A 20,553-nucleotide genomic window follows, 5' to 3' on the forward strand; every position below is an offset into this window, starting at 1 on the left:
TTTCCGTGTTAATTCGTCAATGTGTGGGAGTGAGTAATGCAGTAAAGAAGGATTAGTGGATCGGAAATGAGATTGTCGTATCCCAAAAGAAAATTCTGTCGTTTCCATTGAAACGTTACTCGATTTAGAAAGAAATGTCTTAGAACACATAGTATTTCATAGCGACGCAATTTCCGTGTGAATTCGTCAATGTTTGGGAGTGAGGGATGCAGGTAAAGATGGATTAGTGGATCGGAAATGTGATTGTCGTATCCCAAAAGAAAATCCCGTCGTTTCCATAGAAACGTTACTCGATTTATAAGGAAATGTCTTAGAACACATAGTACTCGTATTTCATAGCGACGGAATTTCCGTGTGAATTCGTCAATGTTTGGGAGTGAGGGATGCAGTAAAGAAGGATTAGTGGATCGGAAATGTGATTGTCGTATCCCAAAAGAAAATCCTGTCGTTTCCATAGAAACGTTACTCGATTTAGAAGGAAATGTCTTAGAACACATAGTACTCGTATTTCATAGCGACGCAATTTCCGTGTGAATTTGTCAATGTGTGGGAGTGAGGGATGCAGTAAAGAAGGATTAGTGGATCGGAAATGAGATTGTCGTATCCTAAAAGAAAAATTCTGTCGTTTCCATAGAAACGTTACTCGATTTAGAAAGAAATGTCTTAGAACACATAGTATTTCATAGCGACGCAATTTCTGTGTGAATTCGTCAATGTTTGGGAGTGAGGGATGCAGTAAAGAAGGATTAGTGGATCTGAAATGAGATTGTCGTATCCCAAAAGAAAATCCTGTCGTTTCCATAGAAACGTTACTCGATTTAGAAGGAAATGTCTTAGAACACATAGTAATTCATAGCGACGCAATTTCCGTGTGAATTCGTCAATGTTTGGGAGTGAGGGATGCAGTAAAGGATTAGTGGATCGGAAATGAGATTGTCGTATCCCAAAAAAAAGTCCTGTCGTTTCCATAGAAACGTTACTTGATTTAGAAGGAGAACTCATAGAACCCATAGTAATTCATAGCGACGCAATTTCCGTGTGAATTCGTCAATGTGTGGGAGTGAGGGATGCAGTACAGAAGGATTAGTGGATCGGAAATGTGATTGTCGTATCCCAAAAGAAAAACCTGTCGTTTCCACAGAAACGTTACTCGATTAGAAGGAAATGTCTTAGAACACATAGTACTCGTATTTCATAGCGACGCAATTTCCGTGTGAATTCGTCAATGTGTGGGAGTGAGGGATGCCGTAAAGAAGGATTAGTGGATCGGAAATGAGATTGTCGTATCCCAAAAGAAAATTCTGTCGTTTCCATTGAAACGTTACTCGATTTAGAAAGAAATGTCTTAGAACACATAGTATTTCATAGCGACGCAATTTCCGTGTGAATTCGTCAATGTTTGGGAGTGAGGGATGCGGGTAAAGATGGATTAGTGGATCGGAAATGTGATTGTCGTATCCCAAAAGAAAATCCTGTCTTTTCCATAGAAACGTTACTCGATTTAGAAGGAAATGTCTTAGAACACATAGTACTCGTATTTCATAGCGACGCAATTTCCGTGTGAATTCGTCAATGTTTGGGAGTGAGGGATGCAGTAAAGAAGGATTAGTGGATCGGAAATGTGATTGTCGTATCCCAAAAGAAAATCCTGTCATTTCCATAGAAACGTTACTCGATTTAGAAGGAAATGTCTTAAAACACATAGTACTCGTATTTCATAGCGACGGAATTTCCGTGTGAATTCGTCAATGTGTGGGAGTGAGGGATGCAGTAAAGAAGGATTAGTGGATCGGAAATGAGATTGTCGTATCCCAAAAGAAAACGCTGTCGATTCCATAGAAACGTTACTCGATTTAGAAGGGGAAGTCATAGAACCCATAGTAATTCATAGCGACGCAATTTCCGTGTGAATTCGTCAATGTTTGGGAGTGAGGGATGCACTAAAGAAGGATTAGTGGATCGGAAATGTTATTGTCGTATCCCTAAAGAAAATCCTGTCGTTTCCATAGAAACGTTACTCGATTTAGAAGGAAATGTCTTAGAACACATAGTAATTCATAGCGACGCAATTTCCGTGTGAATTCGTCAATGTTTGGGAGTGAGGGATGCAGTAAAGAAGGATTAGTGGATCTGAAATGAGATTGTCGTATCCCAAAAGAAAATCCTGTCGTTTCCATAGAAACGTTACTCGATTTGGATGGAAATGTCTTAGAACACATAGTATTTCATAGCGGCGCAATTTCCGTGTGAATTCGTCAATGTTTGGGAGTGAGGGATGCAGTAAAGAAGGATTAGTGGATCGGAAATGAGATTGTCGTATCCCAAAAAAAATGTCCTGTCGTTTCCATAGAAACGTTACTTGATTTAGAAGGAGAAGTCATAGAACCCATAGTAATTCATAGCGACGCAATTTCCGTGTGAATTCGTCAATGTGTGGGAGTGAGGGATGCAGTAAAGAAGGATTAGTGGATCGGAAATGTGATTGTCGTATCCCAAAAGAAAATCCTGTCGTTTCCACAGAAACGTTACTCGATTTAGAAGGAAATGTCTTAGAACACATAGTACTCGTATTTCATAGCGACGCAATTTCCGTGTTAATTCGTCAATGTGTGGGAGTGAGTAATGCAGTAAAGAAGGATTAGTGGATCGGAAATGAGATTGTCGTATCCCAAAAGAAAATTCTGTCGTTTCCATTGAAACGTTACTCGATTTAGAAAGAAATGTCTTAGAACACATAGTATTTCATAGCGACGCAATTTCCGTGTGAATTCGTCAATGTTTGGGAGTGAGGGATGCAGGTAAAGATGGATTAGTGGATCGGAAATGTGATTGTCGTATCCCAAAAGAAAATCCCGTCGTTTCCATAGAAACGTTACTCGATTTATAAGGAAATGTCTTAGAACACATAGTACTCGTATTTCATAGCGACGGAATTTCCGTGTGAATTCGTCAATGTTTGGGAGTGAGGGATGCAGTAAAGAAGGATTAGTGGATCGGAAATGTGATTGTCGTATCCCAAACGAAAATCCTGTCGTTTCCATAGAAACGTTACTCGATTTAGAAGGAAATGTCTTAGAACACATAGTACTCGTATTTCATAGCGACGCAATTTCCGTGTGAATTTGTCAATGTGTGGGAGTGAGGGATGCAGTAAAGAAGGATTAGTGGATCGGAAATGAGATTGTCGTATCCTAAAAGAAAAATTCTGTCGTTTCCATAGAAACGTTACTCGATTTAGAAAGAAATGTCTTAGAACACATAGTATTTCATAGCGACGCAATTTCTGTGTGAATTCGTCAATGTTTGGGAGTGAGGGATGCAGTAAAGAAGGATTAGTGGATCTGAAATGAGATTGTCGTATCCCAAAAGAAAATCCTGTCGTTTCCATAGATACGTTACTCGATTTAGAAGGAAATGTCTTAGAACACATAGTAATTCATAGCGACGCAATTTCCGTGTGAATTCGTCAATGTTTGGGAGTGAGGGATGCAGTAAAGGATTAGTGGATCGGAAATGAGATTGTCGTATCCCAAAAAAAAGTCCTGTCGTTTCCATAGAAACGTTACTTGATTTAGAAGGAGAACTCATAGAACCCATAGTAATTCATAGCGACGCAATTTCCGTGTGAATTCGTCAATGTGTGGGAGTGAGGGATGCAGTACAGAAGGATTAGTGGATCGGAAATGTGATTGTCGTATCCCAAAAGAAAAACCTGTCGTTTCCACAGAAACGTTACTCGATTAGAAGGAAATGTCTTAGAACACATAGTACTCGTATTTCATAGCGACGCAATTTCCGTGTGAATTCGTCAATGTGTGGGAGTGAGGGATGCCGTAAAGAAGGATTAGTGGATCGGAAATGAGATTGTCGTATCCCAAAAGAAAATTCTGTCGTTTCCATTGAAACGTTACTCGATTTAGAAAGAAATGTCTTAGAACACATAGTATTTCATAGCGACGCAATTTCCGTGTGAATTCGTCAATGTTTGGGAGTGAGGGATGCGGGTAAAGATGGATTAGTGGATCGGAAATGTGATTGTCGTATCCCAAAAGAAAATCCAGTCGTTTCCATAGTAACGCTACTTGATTTAGAAGGAAATGTCTTAGAACACATAGTACTCGTACTTCATAGGGACGGAATTTCCGTGTGAATTCGTCAATGTTTGGGGGTGAGGGATGCAGTAAAGAAGGATTAGTGGATCGGAAATGAGATTGTCGTATCCCAAAAGAAAATCCTGTCGTTTCCATAGAAACGTTACTCGATTTAGAAGGAAATGTCTTAGAACACATAGTACTCGTATTTCATAGCGACGGAATTTCCGTGTGAATTCGTCAATGTGTGGGAGTGAGGGATGCAGTAAAGAAGGATTAGTGGATCGGAAATGAGATTGTCGTGTCCCAAAAGAAAATTCAGTCGTTTCCATAGAAACGTTACTCGATTTAGAAAGAAATGTCTTAGAACACGTAGTATTTCATAGCGACGCTATTTCTGTGTGAATTCGTCAATGTTTGGGAGTGACTGATGCGGGTAAAGATGGATTATAGGATCGGAAATGTGATTGTCGTATCCCAAAAGAAAATCCTGTCGTTTCCATAGAAACGTTACTCGATTTAGAAGGAAATGTCTTAGAACACATAGTACTCGTATTTCATAGCGACGGAATTTCCGTGTGAATTCGTCAATGTTTGGGAGTGAGGGATGCAGTAAAGAAGGATTAGTGGATAGGAAATGAGATTGTCGTATCCCAAAAGAAAGTCCTGTCGTTTCCATAGAAACGTTACTCGATTTAGAAGGAAATGTCTTAGAACACATAGTTCTCGTATTTCATAGCGACGCAATTTCCGTGTGAATTCGTCAATGTGTGGGAGTGAGGGATGCAGTAAAGAAGGATTAGTGGATCGGAAATGAGATTGTCGTATCCCAAAAGAAAATTCTGTCGTTTCCATTGAAACGTTACTCGATTTAGAAAGATATGTCTTAGAACACATAGTATTTCATAGCGACGCAATTTCCGTGTGAATTCGTCAATGTTTGGGAGTGAGGGATGCGGGTAAAAATGGATTAGTGGATCGGATATGTGATTGTCGTAACCCAAAAGAAAATCCTGTCGTTTCCATAGAAACGTTACTCGATTTAGAAGGAAATGTCTTAGAACACATAGTACTCGTATTTCATAGCGACGGAGTTTCCGTGTGAATTCGTCAATGTTTGGGAGTGAGGGATGCAGTAAAGATGGATTAGTGGATCGGAAATGAGATTGTTGTATCCCAAAAGAAAATCCTGTCGTTTCCATAGAAACGTTACTCGATTTAGAAGGAAATGTCTTAGAACACATAATACTCGTATTTCATAGCGACGGAATTTCCGTGTGAATTCGTCAATGTTTGGGACTGAGGGATGCAGTAAAGAAGGATTAGTGGATCGGAAATGAGATTGTCGTATCCCAAAAGAAAATCCTGTCGTTTCCATAGAAACGTTACTCGATTTAGAAGGAAATGTCTTAGAACACATAGTACTCGTATTTCATAGGGACGCAATTTCCGTATGAATTCGTCAATGTGTGGGAGTGAGGGATGCAGTAAAGAAGGATTAGTGGATCGGAAATGAGATTGTCGTATCCCAAAAGAAAATCCTGTCGTTTCCATAGAAACGTTACTCGATTTCGAAGGAAATGTCTTAGAACACACAGTACTCGTATTTCATAGCGACGGAATTTCCGTGTGAATTCGTCAATGTTTGGGAGTGAGGGATGCAGTAAAGAAGGATTAGTGGATCGGAAATGAGATTGTCGTATCCCAAAAGCAAATCCTGTTGTTTCCATAGAAACGTTACTCGATTTAGAAGGAAATGTCTTAGAACACATAGTACTCGTATTTCATAGCGACGCAATTTCCGTGTGAATTCGTCAATGTTTGGGAGTGAGGGATGCAGTAAAGAAGGATTAGTGGATCTGAAATGTGATTGTCGTATCCCAAAAGAAAATCCTGTCGTTTCCATAGAAACGTTACTCGATTTAGAAGGAAATGTCTTAGAACACATAGTATTTCATAGCGGCGCAATTTCCGTGTGAATTCGTCAATGTTTGGGAGTGAGGGATGCAGTAAAGAAGGATTAGTGGATCGGAAATGAGATTGTCGTATCCCAAAAAAAAGTCCTGTCGTTTCCATAGAAACGTTACTTGATTTAGAAGGAGAAGTCATAGAACCCATAGTAATTCATAGCGACGCAATTTCCGTGTGAATTCGTCAATGTGTGGGAGTGAGGGATGCAGTAAAGAAGGATTAGTGGATCGGAAATGTGATTGTCGTATCCCAAAAGAAAATCCTGTCGTTTCCACAGAAACGTTACTCGATTTAGAAGGAAATGTCTTAGAACACATAGTACTCGTATTTCATAGCGACGCAATTTCCGTGTGAATTCGTCAATGTGTGGGAGTGAGGGATGCAGTAAAGAAGGATTAGTGGATCGGAAATGAGATTGTCGTATCCCAAAAAAAAATTCTGTCGTTTCCATTGAAACGTTACTCGATTTAGAAAGAAATGTCTTAGAACACATAGTATTTCATAGCGACGCAATTTCCGTGTGAATTCGTCAATGTTTGGGAGTGAGGGATGCAGGTAAAGATGGATTAGTGGATCGGAAATGTGATTGTCGCATCCCAAAAGAAAATCCTGTCGTTTCCATAGAAACGTTACTCGATTTAGAAGGAAATGTCTTAGAACACATAGTACTCGTATTTCATAGCGACGGAATTTCCGTGTGAATTCGTCAATGTTTGGGAGTGAGGGATGCAGTAACGAAGGATTAGTGGATCGGAAATGAGATTGTCGTATCCCAAAAGAAAATCCTGTCGTTTCCATAGAAACGTTACTCGATTTAGAGGGAAATGTCCTAGATCACATAGTACTCGTATTTCATAGCGACGCAATTTCCGTGTGAACACGTCAATGTGTGGGAGTGAGGGTTGCAGTAAAGAAGGATTAGTGGATCGGAAATGAGATTGTCGTATCCCAAAAGAAAATTCTGTCGTTTCCATAGAAACATTACTCGATTTAGAAAGAAATGTCTTAGAACACGTAGTATTTCATAGCGACGCAATTTCCGTGTGAATTCGTCAATGTTTGGGAGTGAGGGATGCGGGTAAAGATGGATTAGTTAATGGGAAATGTGATTGTCGTGTCCCAAAAGAAAATGCTGTCGTTTCCATAGAAACGTTACACGATTTAGAAGGAAATGTCTTAGAACACATAGTACTCGTATTTCATAGCGACGGAACTTCCGTGTGAATTCGTCAATGTTTGGGAGTGAAGGATGCAGTAAAGAAGGATTAGTGGATCGGAAATGAGATTGTCGTATCCCAAAAGAAATTTCTGTCGTTTCCATAGAAACGTTACTCGATTTATAAAGAAATGTCTTAGAACACATAGTATTTCATAGCGACGCAATTTCCGTGTGAATTCGTCAATGTTTGGGAGTGAGGGATGCGGGTAAAGATGGATTAGTGGATCGGAAATGTGATTGTTGTATCCCAAAAGAAAATCCTGTCGTTTCCATAGAAACGTTACTCGATTTAGAAGGAAATGTCTTAGAACACATAGTACTCGTATTTCATAGCGACGGAATTTCCGTGTGAATTCGGCAATGTTTGGGAGTGAGGGATGCAGTAAAGAAGGATTAGTGGATCGGAAATGAGATTGTCGTATCCCAAAAGAAAATCCTGTCGTTTCCATAGAAACGTTACTCGATTTAGAAGGAAATGTCTTAGAACACATATTCTCGTATTTCATAGCGACGCAATTTTGGTGTGAATTCGTCAATGTGTGGGAGTGAGGGATGCAGTAAAGAAGGATTAGTGGATCGGAAATGAGATTGCCGTATCCCAAAAGAAAATTCTGTCGTTTCCATAGAAACGTCACTCGTTTTAGAAAGAAATGTCTTAGAACACATAGTATTTCATAGCGACGCAATTTCCGTGTGAATTCGTCAATGTGTGGGAGTGAGGGATGCAATAAAGAAGGATTAGTGGATCGGAAATGAGATTGTCGTATCCCAAAAAAAAAGTCCAGTCGTTTCCATAGAAACGTTGCTTGATTTAGAAGGAGAAGTCATAGAACCCATAGTAATTCATAGCGACGCAACTTCCGTGTGAATTCGTCAATGTGTGGGAGTGAGGGATGCAGTAAAGAAGGATTAGTGGATCGGAAATGAGATTGTCGTATCCCAAAAGAAAATCCTGTCGTTTCCATAGAAACGTTACTCGATTTAGAAGGAAATGTCTTAGAACACATAGTACTCGTATTTCATAGCGACGCAATTTCCGTGTGAATTCGTCAATGTGTGGGAGTGAGGGATGCAGTAAAGAAGGATTAGTGGATCGGAAATGTGATTGTCGTATCCCAAAGGAAAATCCTGTCATTTCCATAGAAACGCTACTTGATTTAGAAGCAGAAGTCATAGAACCCATAGTAATTCATAGCGACGCAATTTCCGTGTGAATTCGTGAATGTGTGGGAGTGAGGGATGCAGTAAAGAAGGGTTAGTGGATCGGAAATGAGATTGTTGTATCCCAAAAGAAAATCCTGTCGTATCCATAGAAACGTTACTCGATTTAGAAGGAAATGTATTAGAACACATAGTACTCGTATTTCATAGCGGCGCAATTTCCGTGTGAATTCGACAATGTGTGGGAGTGAGGGATGCAGTAAAGAAGGATTAGCGGATCGGAAATGTGATTGTCGTATCCCAAAAGTAAATCCTGTCGTTTCCATAGAAACGTTACTTGATTTAGAAGGAGAAGTCATACAACCCATAGTAATTCATAGCGACGCAATTTCCGTGTGAATTCGTCAATGTGTGGGAGTGAGGGATGCAGTAAAGAAGGATTAGTGGATCGGAAATGAGATTGTCGTATCCCAAAAGAAAATCCTGTCGTTTCCATAGAAACGTTACTCGATTTAGAAGGAAATGTCTTAGAACACATAGTACTCGTATTTCATAGCGACGGAATTTCCGTGTGAATTCGTCAATGTTTGGGAGTGAGGGATGCAGTAAAGAAGGATTAGTGGATCGGAAATGAGATTGTCGTATCCCAAAAGAAAATCCTGTCATTTCCATAGAAACGTTACTCGATTTAGAAGGAAATGTCTTAGAACACATAGTTCTCGTATTTCATAGCGACGCAATTTCCGTGTGAATTCGTCAATGTGTGGGAGTGAGGTATGCAGTAAAGAAGGATTAGTGGATCGGAAATGAGATTGTCGTATCCCAAAAGAAAATTCTGTCGTTTCCATAGAAACGTTACTCGTTTTAGAAAGAAATGTCTTAGAACACATAGTATTTCATAGCGACGCAATTTCCGTGTGAATTCGTCAATGTTTGGGAGTGAGGGATGCGGGTAAAGATGGATTAGTGGATCGGAAATGTGATTGTCGTAACCCAAAAGAAAATCCTGTCGTTTCCATAGAAACGTTACTCGATTTAGAAGGAAATGTCTTAGAACACATAGTACTCGTATTTTATAGCGACGGAGTCTCCGTGTGAATTCGTCAACGTTTGGGAGTGAGGGATGCAGTAAAGAAGGATTAGTGGATCGGAAATGTGATTGTCGTAACCCAAAACAAAATCCTGTCGTTTCCATAGAAACGTTACTCGATTTAGAAGGAAATGTCTTAGAACATATAGTACTCGTATTTCATAGCGACGGAATTTCCGTGTGAATTCGTCAATGTTTGGGAGTGAGGGATGCAGTAAATAAGGATTAGTGGATCGGAAATGTGATTGTCGTATCCCCAAAGACAATCCTGTCGTTTCCATAGAAACGTTACTCGATTTAGAAGGAAATGTCTTAGAACACATAGTACTCGTATTTCATAGGGACGCAATTTCCGTGTGAACTCGTCAATGTGTGGGAGTGAGGGATGCAGTAAAGAAGGATTAGTGGATCGGAAATGTGATTGTCGTATCCCAAGAGAAGATCCTGTCGTTTCCATAGAAACGTTACTCGATTTAGAAGGAAATGTCTTAGAACACATAGTACTCGTATTTCATGCCGACGCATTTTCCGTGTGAACTCGTCAATGTGTGGGAGTGAGGGATGCAATGAAGAAGGATTAGTGGATCGGAAATGTGATTGTCGTATCCCAAAAGAAAATCCTGTCGTTTCCATAGAAACGTTACTTGATTTAGAAGGAGAAGTCATAGAACCCATTGTAATTCATAGCGACGCAATTTCCGTGTGAATTCGTCAATGTGTGGGAGTGAGGGATGCAGTAAAGAAGGATTAGTGGATCGGAAATGAGATTGTCGTATCCCAAAAAAAAGTCCTGTCGTTTCCATAAAAACGTTACTTGATTTAGAAGGAGAAGTCATAGAACCCATAGTAATTCATAGCGACGCAATTTCCGTGTGAATTCGTCAATGTGTGGGAGTGAGGGATGCAGTAAAGAAGGATTAGTGGATCGGAAAGGAGATTGTCGTATCCCAAAAGAAAATCCTGTCGTTTCCATAGAAACGTTACTCGATTTAGAAGGAAATGTCTTAGAACACATAGTACTCTTATTTCATAGCGACGCAATTTCCGTGTGAATTCGTCAATGTGTGGGAGTGAGGGATGCAGTAAAGAAGGATTAGTGGATCGGAAATGAGATTGTCGTATCCCAAAAAAAAGTCCCGTCGTTTCCATAGAAACGTAACTTGATTTAGAAAGAGAAGTCATAGAACCCATAGTAATTCATAGCGACGCAATTTCCGTGCGAATTCGTCAATGTGTGGGAGTGAGGGATGCAGTAAAGAAGGATTAGTGGATCGGAAATGAGATTGTCGTATCCCAAAAGAAAATCCTGTCGTTTCCATAGAAACGTTACTCGATTTAGAAGGAAATTTCTTAGAACACATAGTACTCGTATTTCATAGCGACGCAATTTCCGTGTGAATTCGTCAATGTGTGGGAGTGAGGGATGCAGTAAAGAAGGATTAGTGGATCTGAAATGAGATTGTCGTATCCCAAAAGAAAATCTTGTCGTTTCCATAGAAACGTTACTCGATTTAGAAGTAAATGTCTTAGAACACATAGTATTTCATAGCGGCGCAATTTCCGTGTGAATTCGTCAATGTTTGGGAGTGAGGGATGCAGTAAAGAAGGATTAGTGGATCGGAAATGAGATTGTCGTATCCCAAAAGAAAATCCTGTCGTTTCCATTGAAACGTTACTAGATTTAGAAAGAAATGTCTTAGAACACATAGTATTTCATAGCGACCCAATTTCCGTGTGAATTCGTCAATGTTTGGGAGTGAGGGATGCAGGTAAAGATGGATTAGTGGATCGGAAATGTGATTGTCGTATCCCAAAAGAAAATCCTGTCGTTTCCATAGAAACGTTACTCGATTTAGAAGGAAATGTCTTAGAACACATAGTACTCGTATTTCATATCGACGGAATTTCCGTGTGAATTCGTCAATGTTTGGGAGTGAGGGATGCAGTAAAGAAGGATTCATGGATCGGAAATGTGATTGTCGTATCCCAAAAGAAAATCCTGTCGTTTCCGTAGAAACGTTACTCGATTTAGAAGGAAATGTCTTAGAACACATAGTACTCGTATTTCATAGCGACGCAATTTCCGTGTGAATTCGTCAATGTGTGGGAGTGAGGGATGCAGTAAAGAAGGATTAGTGGATCGGAAATGAGATTGTCGTATCCCAAAAGAAAATTCTGTCGTTTCCATAGAAACGTTACTCGATTTAGAAAGAAATGTCTTAGAACACATAGTATTTCATAGCGACGCAATTTCCGTGTGAATTCGTCAATGTTTGGGAGTGAGGGATGCGGGTAAAGAAGGATTAGTGGATCGGAAATGTGATTGTCGTATCCCAAAAGAAAATCCTGTCGTTTCCATAGTAACGTTACTTGATTTAGAAGGAAATGTCTTAGAACACATAGTACTCGCATTTCATAGCGACGGAATTTCCGTGTGAATTCGTCAATGTGTGGGAGTGAGGGATGCAGTAAAGAAGGATTAGTGGATCGGAAATGAGATTGTCGTATCCCAAAAGAAAATTCAGTCGTTTCCATACAAACGTTACTCGATTAAGAAAGAAATGTCTTAGAACACGTAGTATTTCATAGCGACGCAATTTCTGTGTGAATTCGTCATTGTTTGGGAGTGAGGGATGCGGGTAAAGATGGATTAGTGGATCGGAAATGTGATTGTCGTATCCCAAAAGAAAATCCTGTAGTTTCCATAGAAACGTTACTCGATTTAGAAGGAAATGTCTTAAAACACATAGTACTCGTATTTCATTGCGACGGAATTTCCGTGTGAATTCGTCAATGTTTGGGAGTGAGGGATGCAGTAAAGAAGGATTAGTGGATCGGAAATGAGATTGTCGTATCCCAAAAGAAAATCCTGTCGTTTCCATAGAAACGTTACTCGATTTAGAAGGAAATGTCTTAGAACACATTGTACTCGTATTTCATAGCGACAGAATTTCCGTGTGAATTCGTCAATGTTTGGGAGTGAGGGATGCAGTAAAGAAGGATTAGTGGATCGGAAATGAGATTGTCGTATCCCAAAAGAAAATCCTGTCGTTTCCATAGAAACGTTACTCGATTTAGAAGGAAATGTCTTAGAACACATAGTACTCGTATTTCATAGCGATGCAATTTCCGTGTGAATTCGTCAATGTGTGGGAGTGAGGGATGCAGTAAAGAAGGATTAGTGGATCGGAAATGAGATTGTCGTATCCCAAAAGAAAATTCTGTCGTTTCCATAGAAACGTTACTCGATTTAGAAAGAAATGTTTTAGAACACATAGTATTTCATAGCGACGCAATTTCCGTGTGAATTCGTCAATGTTTGGGAGTGAGGGATGCGGGTAAAGATGGATTAGTGGATCGGAAATGTGATTGTCGTATCCCAAAAGAAAATCCTGTCGTTTCCATAGTAACGTTACTTGATTTAGAAGGAAATGTCTTAGAACACATAGTACTCGTATTTCATAGCGACGGAATTTCCGTGTGAATTCGTCAATGTTTGGGAGTGAGGGATGCAGTAAAGAAGGATTAGTGGATCGGAAATGAGATTGTCGTATCCCAAAAGAAAATCCTGTCGTTTCCATAGAAACGTTACTCGATTTAGAAGGAAATGTCTTAGAACACATAGCACTCGTATTTCATAGCGACGGAATTTCCGTGTGAATTCGTCAATGTGTGGGAGTGAGGGATGCAGTAAAGTAGGATTAGTGGATCGGAAATGAGATTGTCGTATCCCAAAAGAAAATCCTGTCGCTTCCATAGAAACGTTACTCGATTTAGAAGGAAATGTCTTAGAACACACAGTACTCGTATTTCATAGCGACGGAATTTCCGTGTGAATTCGTCAATGTTTGGGAGTGAGGGATGCAGTAAAGAAGGAGTAGTGGATCGGAAATGTGATTGTCGTATCCCAAAAGAAAATCCTGTCATTTCCATAGAAACGTCACTCGATTTAGAAGGAAATGTCTTAAAACACATAGTACTCGTATTTCATAGCGACGGAATTTCCGTGTGAATTCGTCAATGTGTGGGAGTGAGGGATGCAGTAAAGAAGGATTAGTGGATCGGAAATGAGATTGTCGTATCCCAAAAGAAAACGCTGTCGATTCCATAGAAACGTTACTCGATTTAGAAGGGGAAGTCATAGAAACCATAGTAATTCATAGCGACGCAATTTCCGTGTGAATTCGTCAATGTTTGGGAGTGAGGGATGAACTAAAGAAGGATTAGTGGATCGGAAATGTGATTGTCGTATCCCTAAAGAAAATCCTGTCGTTTCCATAGAAACGTTACTCGATTTAGAAGGAAATGTCTTAGAACACATAGTAATTCATAGCGACGCAATTTCCGTGTGAATTCGTCAATGTTTGGGAGTGAGGGATGCAGTAAAGAAGGATTAGTGGATCTGAAATGAGATTGTCGTATCCCAAAAGAAAATCTTGTCGTTTCCATAGAAACGTTACTCGATTTAGAAGGAAATGTCTTAGAACACATAGTATTTCATAGCGGCGCTATTTCCGTGTGAATTCGTCAATGTTTGGGAGTGAGAGATGCAGTAAAGAAGGATTAGTGGATCGGAAATGAGATTGTCGTATCCCAAAAAAAAGTCCTGTCGTTTCTATAGAAACGTTACTTGATTTAGAAGGGGAAGTCATAGAACCCATAGTAATTCATAGCGACGCAATTTCCGTGTGAATTCGTCATTGTGTGGGAGTGAGGGATGCAGTAAAGAAGGATTAGTGGATCGGAAATGTGATTGTCGTATCCCAAAAGAAAATCCTGTCGTTTCCACAGAAACGTTACTCGATTTAGAAGGAAATGTCTTAGAACACATAGTACTCGTATTTCATAGCGACGCAATTTCCGTGTGAATTCGTCAATGTGTGGGAGTGAGGGATGCAGTAAAGAAGGATTAGTGGATCGGAAATGAGATTGTCGTATCCCAAAAGAAAATTCTGTCGTTTCCATTGAAACGTTACTCGATTTAGAAAGAAATGTCTTAGAACACATAGTATTTCATAGCGACGCAATTTCCGTGTGAATTCGTCAATGTTTGGGAGTGAGGGATGCAGGTAAAGATGGATTAGTGGATCGGAAATGTGATTGTCGTATCCCAAAAGAAAATCCTGTCGTTTCCATAGAAACGTTACTCGATTTAGAAGGAAATGTCTTAGAACACACAGTACTCGTATTTCATAGCGACGGAATTTCCGTGTGAATTCGTCAATGTTTGGGAGTGAGGGATGCAGTAAAGAAGGATTAGTGGATCGGAAATGTGATTGTCGTATCCCAAAAGAAAATCCTGTCGTTTCCATAGAAACGTTACTCGATTTAGAAGGAAATGTCTTAGAACACATAGTACTCGTATTTCATAGCGACGCAATTTCCGTGTGAATTTGTCAATGTGTGGGAGTGAGGGATGCAGTAAAAAAGGATTAGTGGATCGGAAATGAGATTGTTGTATCCCAAAAGAAAATTCTGTCGTTTCCATAGAAACGTTACTCGATTTAGAAAGAAATGTCTTAGAACACATAGTATTTCATAGCGACCCAATTTCTGTGTGAATTCGTCAATGTTTCTGAGTGAGGGATGCAGTAAAGAAGGATTAGTGGATCAGAAATGAGATTGTCGTATCCCAAAAGAAAATCCTGTCGTTTCCATAGAAACGTTACTCGATTTAGAAGGAAATGTCTTAGAACACATAGTATTTCATAGCGGCGCAATTTCCGTGTGAATTCGTCAATGTTTGGGAGTGAGGGATGCAGTGAAGAAGGATTAGTGGATCGGAAATGAGATAGTCGTATCCCAAAAAAAAGTCCTGTCGTTTCCATAGAAATGTTACTTGATTTAGAAGGAGAAGTCATAGAACCCATAGTAATTCATAGCGACGCAATTTCCGTGTGAATTCGTCAATGTGTAAGAGTGAGTGATGCAGTAAAGAAGGATTAGTGGATCGGAAATGTGATTGTCGTATCCCAAAAGAAAATCCTGTCGTTTCCACAGAAACGTTACTCGATTTAGAAGGAAATGTCTTAGAACACATAGTACTCGTATTTCATAGCGTTACAATTTCCGTGTGAATTCGTCAATGTGTGGGAGTGAGGGATGCAGTAAAGAAGGATTAGTGGATCGGAAATGAGATTGTCGTATCCCAAAAGAAAATTCTGTCGTTTCCATTGAAACGTTACTCGATTTGGAAAGAAATGTCTTAGAACACATAGTATTTCATAGCGACGCAATTTCCGTGTGAATTCGTCAATGTTTGGGAGTGAGGGATGCAGGTAAAGATGGATTAGTGGATCGGAAATGTGATTGTCGTATCCCAAAAGAAAATCCTGTCGTTTCCATAGAAACGTTACTCGATTTAGAAGGAAATGTCTTAGAACACATAGTACTCGTATTTCATAGCGACGGAATTTCCGTGTGAATTCGTCAATGTTTGGGAGTGAGGGATGCAGTAAAGAAGGATTAGTGGATCGGAAATGTGATTGTCGTATCCCAAAAGAAAATCCTGTCGTTTCCATAGAAACGTTACTCGATTTTGAAGGAAATGTCTTAGAACACATAGTACTCGTATTTCATAGCGACGCAATTTCCGTGTGAATTTGTCAATGTGTGGGAGTGAGGGATGCAGTAAAGAAGGATTAGTGGATCGGAAATGAGATTGTCGTATCCCAAAAGAAAATTCTGTCGTTTCCATAGAAACGATACTCGATTTAGAAAGAAATGTCTTAGAACACATAGTATTTCATAGCGAAGCAATTTCCGTGTGAATTCGTCAATGTTTGGGAAGAAGGGATGCGGGTAAAGATGGATTAGTGGATCGGAAATGTGATTGTCGTATCCCAAAAGAAAATCCAGTCGTTTCCATAGTAACGTTACTTGATTTAGAAGGAAATGTCTTAGAACACATAGTACTCGTATTTCATAGGGACGGAACTTCCGTGTGAATTCGTCAATGTTTGGGGGTGAGGGATGCAGTAAAGAAGGATTAGTGGATCGGAAATGAGATTGTCGTATCCCAAAAGAAAATCCTGTCGTTTCCATAGAAACGTTACTCGATTTAGAAGGAAATGTCTTAGAACACATAGTACTCGTATTTCATAGCGACGGAATTTCCGTGTGAATTCGTCAATGTGTGGGAGTGAGGGATGCAGTAAAGAAGGATTAGTGGATCGGAAATGAGATTGTCGTATCCCAAAAGAAAATTCAGTCGTTTCCATAGAAACGTTACTCGATTTAGAAAGAAATGTCTTAGAACACGTAGTATTTCATAGCGACGCAATTTCTGTGTGAATTCGTCAATGTTTGGGAGTGAGGGATGCGGGTAAAGATGGATTATAGGATCGGAAATGTGATTGTCGTATCCCAAAAGAAAATCCTGTCGTTTCCATAGAAACGTTACACGATTTAGAAGGAAATGTCTTAGAACACATAGTATTCGTATTTCATAGCGACTGAATTTCCGTGTGAATTCGTCAATGTTTGGGAGTGAGGGATGCAGTAAAGAAGGATTAGTGGATAGGAAATGAGATTGTCGTATCCCAAAAGAAAATCCTGTCGTTTCCATAGAAACGTTACATGATTTAGAAGGAAATGTCTTAGAACACATAGTACTCGTATTTCATAGCGACGGAATTTCCGTGTGAATTCGTCAATGTTTGGGAGTGAGGGATGCAGTAAAGAAGGATTAGTGGATCGGAAATGAGATTGTCGTATCCCAAAAGAAAATCCTGTCGTTTCCATAGAAACGTTACTCGATTTAGAAGGAAATGTCTTAGAACACATAGTACTCGTATTTCATAGCGACGCAATTTCCGTGTGAATTCGTCAATGTGTGGGAGTGAGGGATGCAGTAAAGAAGGATTAGTGGATCGGAAATGACATTGTCGTATCCCAAAAGAAAATTCTGTCGTTTCCATAGAAAAGTTACTCGATTTGGAAAGAAATGTCTTAGAACACATAGTATTTCATAGCGACGCAATTTCCGTGTGAATTCGTCAATGTTTGGGAGTGAGGGATGCGGGTAAAGATGGATTAGTGGATCGGAAATGTGACTGTCGTATCCCAAAAGAAAATCCTGTCGTTTCCATGGAAACGTTACTCGATTTAGAAGGAAATGTCTTAGAACACATAGTGCTCGTATTTCATAGCGACGCATTTTCCGTTTGAATTCGTCAATGTGTGGGAGTGAGGGATGCAGTAAAGAAGGATTAGTGGATCGGAAATGAGATTGTCGTATCCCAAAAGAAATTCTGTCGTTTCCATAGAAACGTTACTCGATTTAGAAAGAAATGTCTTAGAACACATAGTATTTCATAGCGACGCAATTTCCGTGTGAATTCGTCAATGTTTGGGAGTGAGGGATGCGGGTAAAGATGGATTAGTGGATCGGAAATGTGATTGTCGTATCCCAAAAGAAAATCCTGTCGTTTCCATAGAAACGTTACTCGATTTAGAAGGAAATGTCTTAGAACACATAGTACTCGTATTTCATAGCGACGGAATTTCCGTGTGAATTCGTCAATGTTTGGGAGTGAGGGATGCAGTAAAGAAGGATTAGTGGATCGGAAATGAGATTGTCGTATCCCAAAAGAAAATCCTGTCGTTTCCATAGAAACGTTACTCGATTTAGAAGGAAATGTCTTAGAACACATAGTTCTCGTATTTCATAGCGACGCAATTTCCGTGTGAATTCGTCAATGTGTGGGAGTGAGGGATGCAGTAAAGAAGGATTAGTGGATCGGAAATGAGATTGTGGTATCCCAAAAGAAAATTCTGTCGTTTCCATAGAAACGTTACTCGATTTAGAAAGATATGTCTTAGAACACATAGTATTTCATAGCGACGCATTTTCCGTGTGAATTCGTCAATGTTTGGGAGTGAGGGATGCGGGTAAAAATGGATTAGTGGATCGGAAATGTGATTGTCGTAACCCAAAAGAAAATCCTGTCGTTTCCATAGAAACGTTACTCGATTTAGAAGGAAATGTCTTAGAACACATAGTACTCGTATTTCATAGCGACGGAGTTTCCGTGTGAATTCGTCAATGTTTGGGAGTGAGGGATGCAGTAAAGAAGGATTAGTGGATCGGAAATGAGATTGTTGTATCCCAAAAGAAAATCCTGTCGTTTCCATAGAAACGTTACTCGATTTAGAAGGAAATGTCTTAGAACACATAGTACTCGTATTTCATAGCGACGGAATTTCCGTGTGAATTCGTCAATGTTTGGGAGTGAGGGATGCAGTAAAGAAGGATTAGTGGATCGGAAATGAGATTGTCGTATCACAAAAGAAAATCCTGTCGTTTCCATAGAAACGTTACTCGATTTAGAAGGAAATGTCTTAGAACACATAGTACTCGTATTTCATAGGGACGCAATTTCCGTGTGAATTTGTCAATGTGTGGGAGAGAGGGATGCAGTAAAGAAGGATTAGTGGATCGGAAATGAGATTGTCGTATCCCAAAAGAAAATCCTGTCTTTTCCATAGAAACGTTACTCGATTTAGAAGGAAATGTCTTAGAACACACAGTACTCGTATTTCATAGCGACGGAATTTCCGTGTGAATTCGTCAATGTTTGGGAGTGAGGGATGCAGTAAAGAAGGATTAGTGGATCGGAAATGAGATTGTCGTATCCCAAAAGCAAATCCTGTCGTTTCCATAGAAACGTTACTCGATTTAGAAGGAAATGTCTTAGAACACATAGTACTCGTATTTCATAGCGACGCAATTTCCGTGTGAATTCGTCAATGTTTGGGAGTGAGGGATGCAGTAAAGAAGGATTAGTGGATCTGAAATGTGATTGTCGTATCCCAAAAGAAAATTCTGTCGTTTCCATAGAAACGTTACTCGATTTAGGAGGAAATGTCTTAGAACACATAGTATTTCATAGCGGCGCAATTTCCGTGTGAATTCGTCAATGTTTGGGTGTGAGGGATGCAGTAAAGAAGGATTAGTGGATCGGAAATGAGATTGTCGTATCCCAAAAAAAAGTCCTGTCGTTTCCATAGAAACGTTACTTGATATAGAAGGAGAAGTCATAGAACCCATAGTAATTCATAGCGACGCAATTTCCGTGTGAATTCGTCAATGTGTGGGAGTGAGGGATGCAGTAAAGAAGGATTAGCGGATCGGAAATGTGATTGTCGTATCCCAAAAGAAAATCCTGTCGTTTCCACAGAAACGTTACTCGATTTAGAAGGAAATGTCTTAGAACACATAGTACTCGTATTTCATAGCGACGCAATTTCCGTGTGAATTCGCCAATGTGTGGGAGTGAGGGATGCAGTAAAGAAGGATTAGTGGATCGGAAATGAGATTGTCGTATCCCAAAAGAAAATTCTGTCGTTTCCATTGAAACGTTACTCGATTTAGAAAGAAATGTCTTAGAACACATAGTATTTCATAGCGACGCAATTTCCGTGTGAATTCGTCAATGTTAGGGAGTGAGGGATGCAGGTAAAGATGGATTAGTGGATCGGAAATGTGATTGTCGTATCCCAAAAGAAATTCCTGTCGTTTCCATAGAAACGTTACTCGATTTAGAAGGAAATGTCTTAGAACACATAGTACTCGTATATCATAGCGACGGAATTTCCGTGTGAATTCGTCAATGTTTGGGAGTGAGGGATGCAGTAACGAAGGATTAATGGATCGGAAATGAGATTGTCGTATCCCAAAAGAAAATCCTGTCGTTCCCATAGAAACGTTACTCGATTTAGAGGGAAATGTCCTAGTTCACATAGTACTCGTATTTCATAGCGTCGCAATTTCCGTGTGAACACGTCAATGTGTGGGAGTGAGTGTTGCAGTAAAGAAGGATTAGTGGATCGGAAATGAGATTGTCGTATCCCAAAAGAAAATTCTGTCGTTTCCATAGAAACGTTACTCGTTTTAGAAAGAAATGTCTTAGAACACGTAGTATTTCATAGCGACGCAATTTCCGTGTGAATTCGTCAATGTTTGGGAGTGAGGGATGCGGGTAAAGATGGATTAGTGGATCGGAAATGTGATTGTCGTG

Source organism: Schistocerca serialis, chromosome 6, assembly GCF_023864345.2.
Source record: "Schistocerca serialis cubense isolate TAMUIC-IGC-003099 chromosome 6, iqSchSeri2.2, whole genome shotgun sequence".
Classification (NCBI taxonomy): domain Eukaryota; kingdom Metazoa; phylum Arthropoda; class Insecta; order Orthoptera; family Acrididae; genus Schistocerca; species Schistocerca serialis.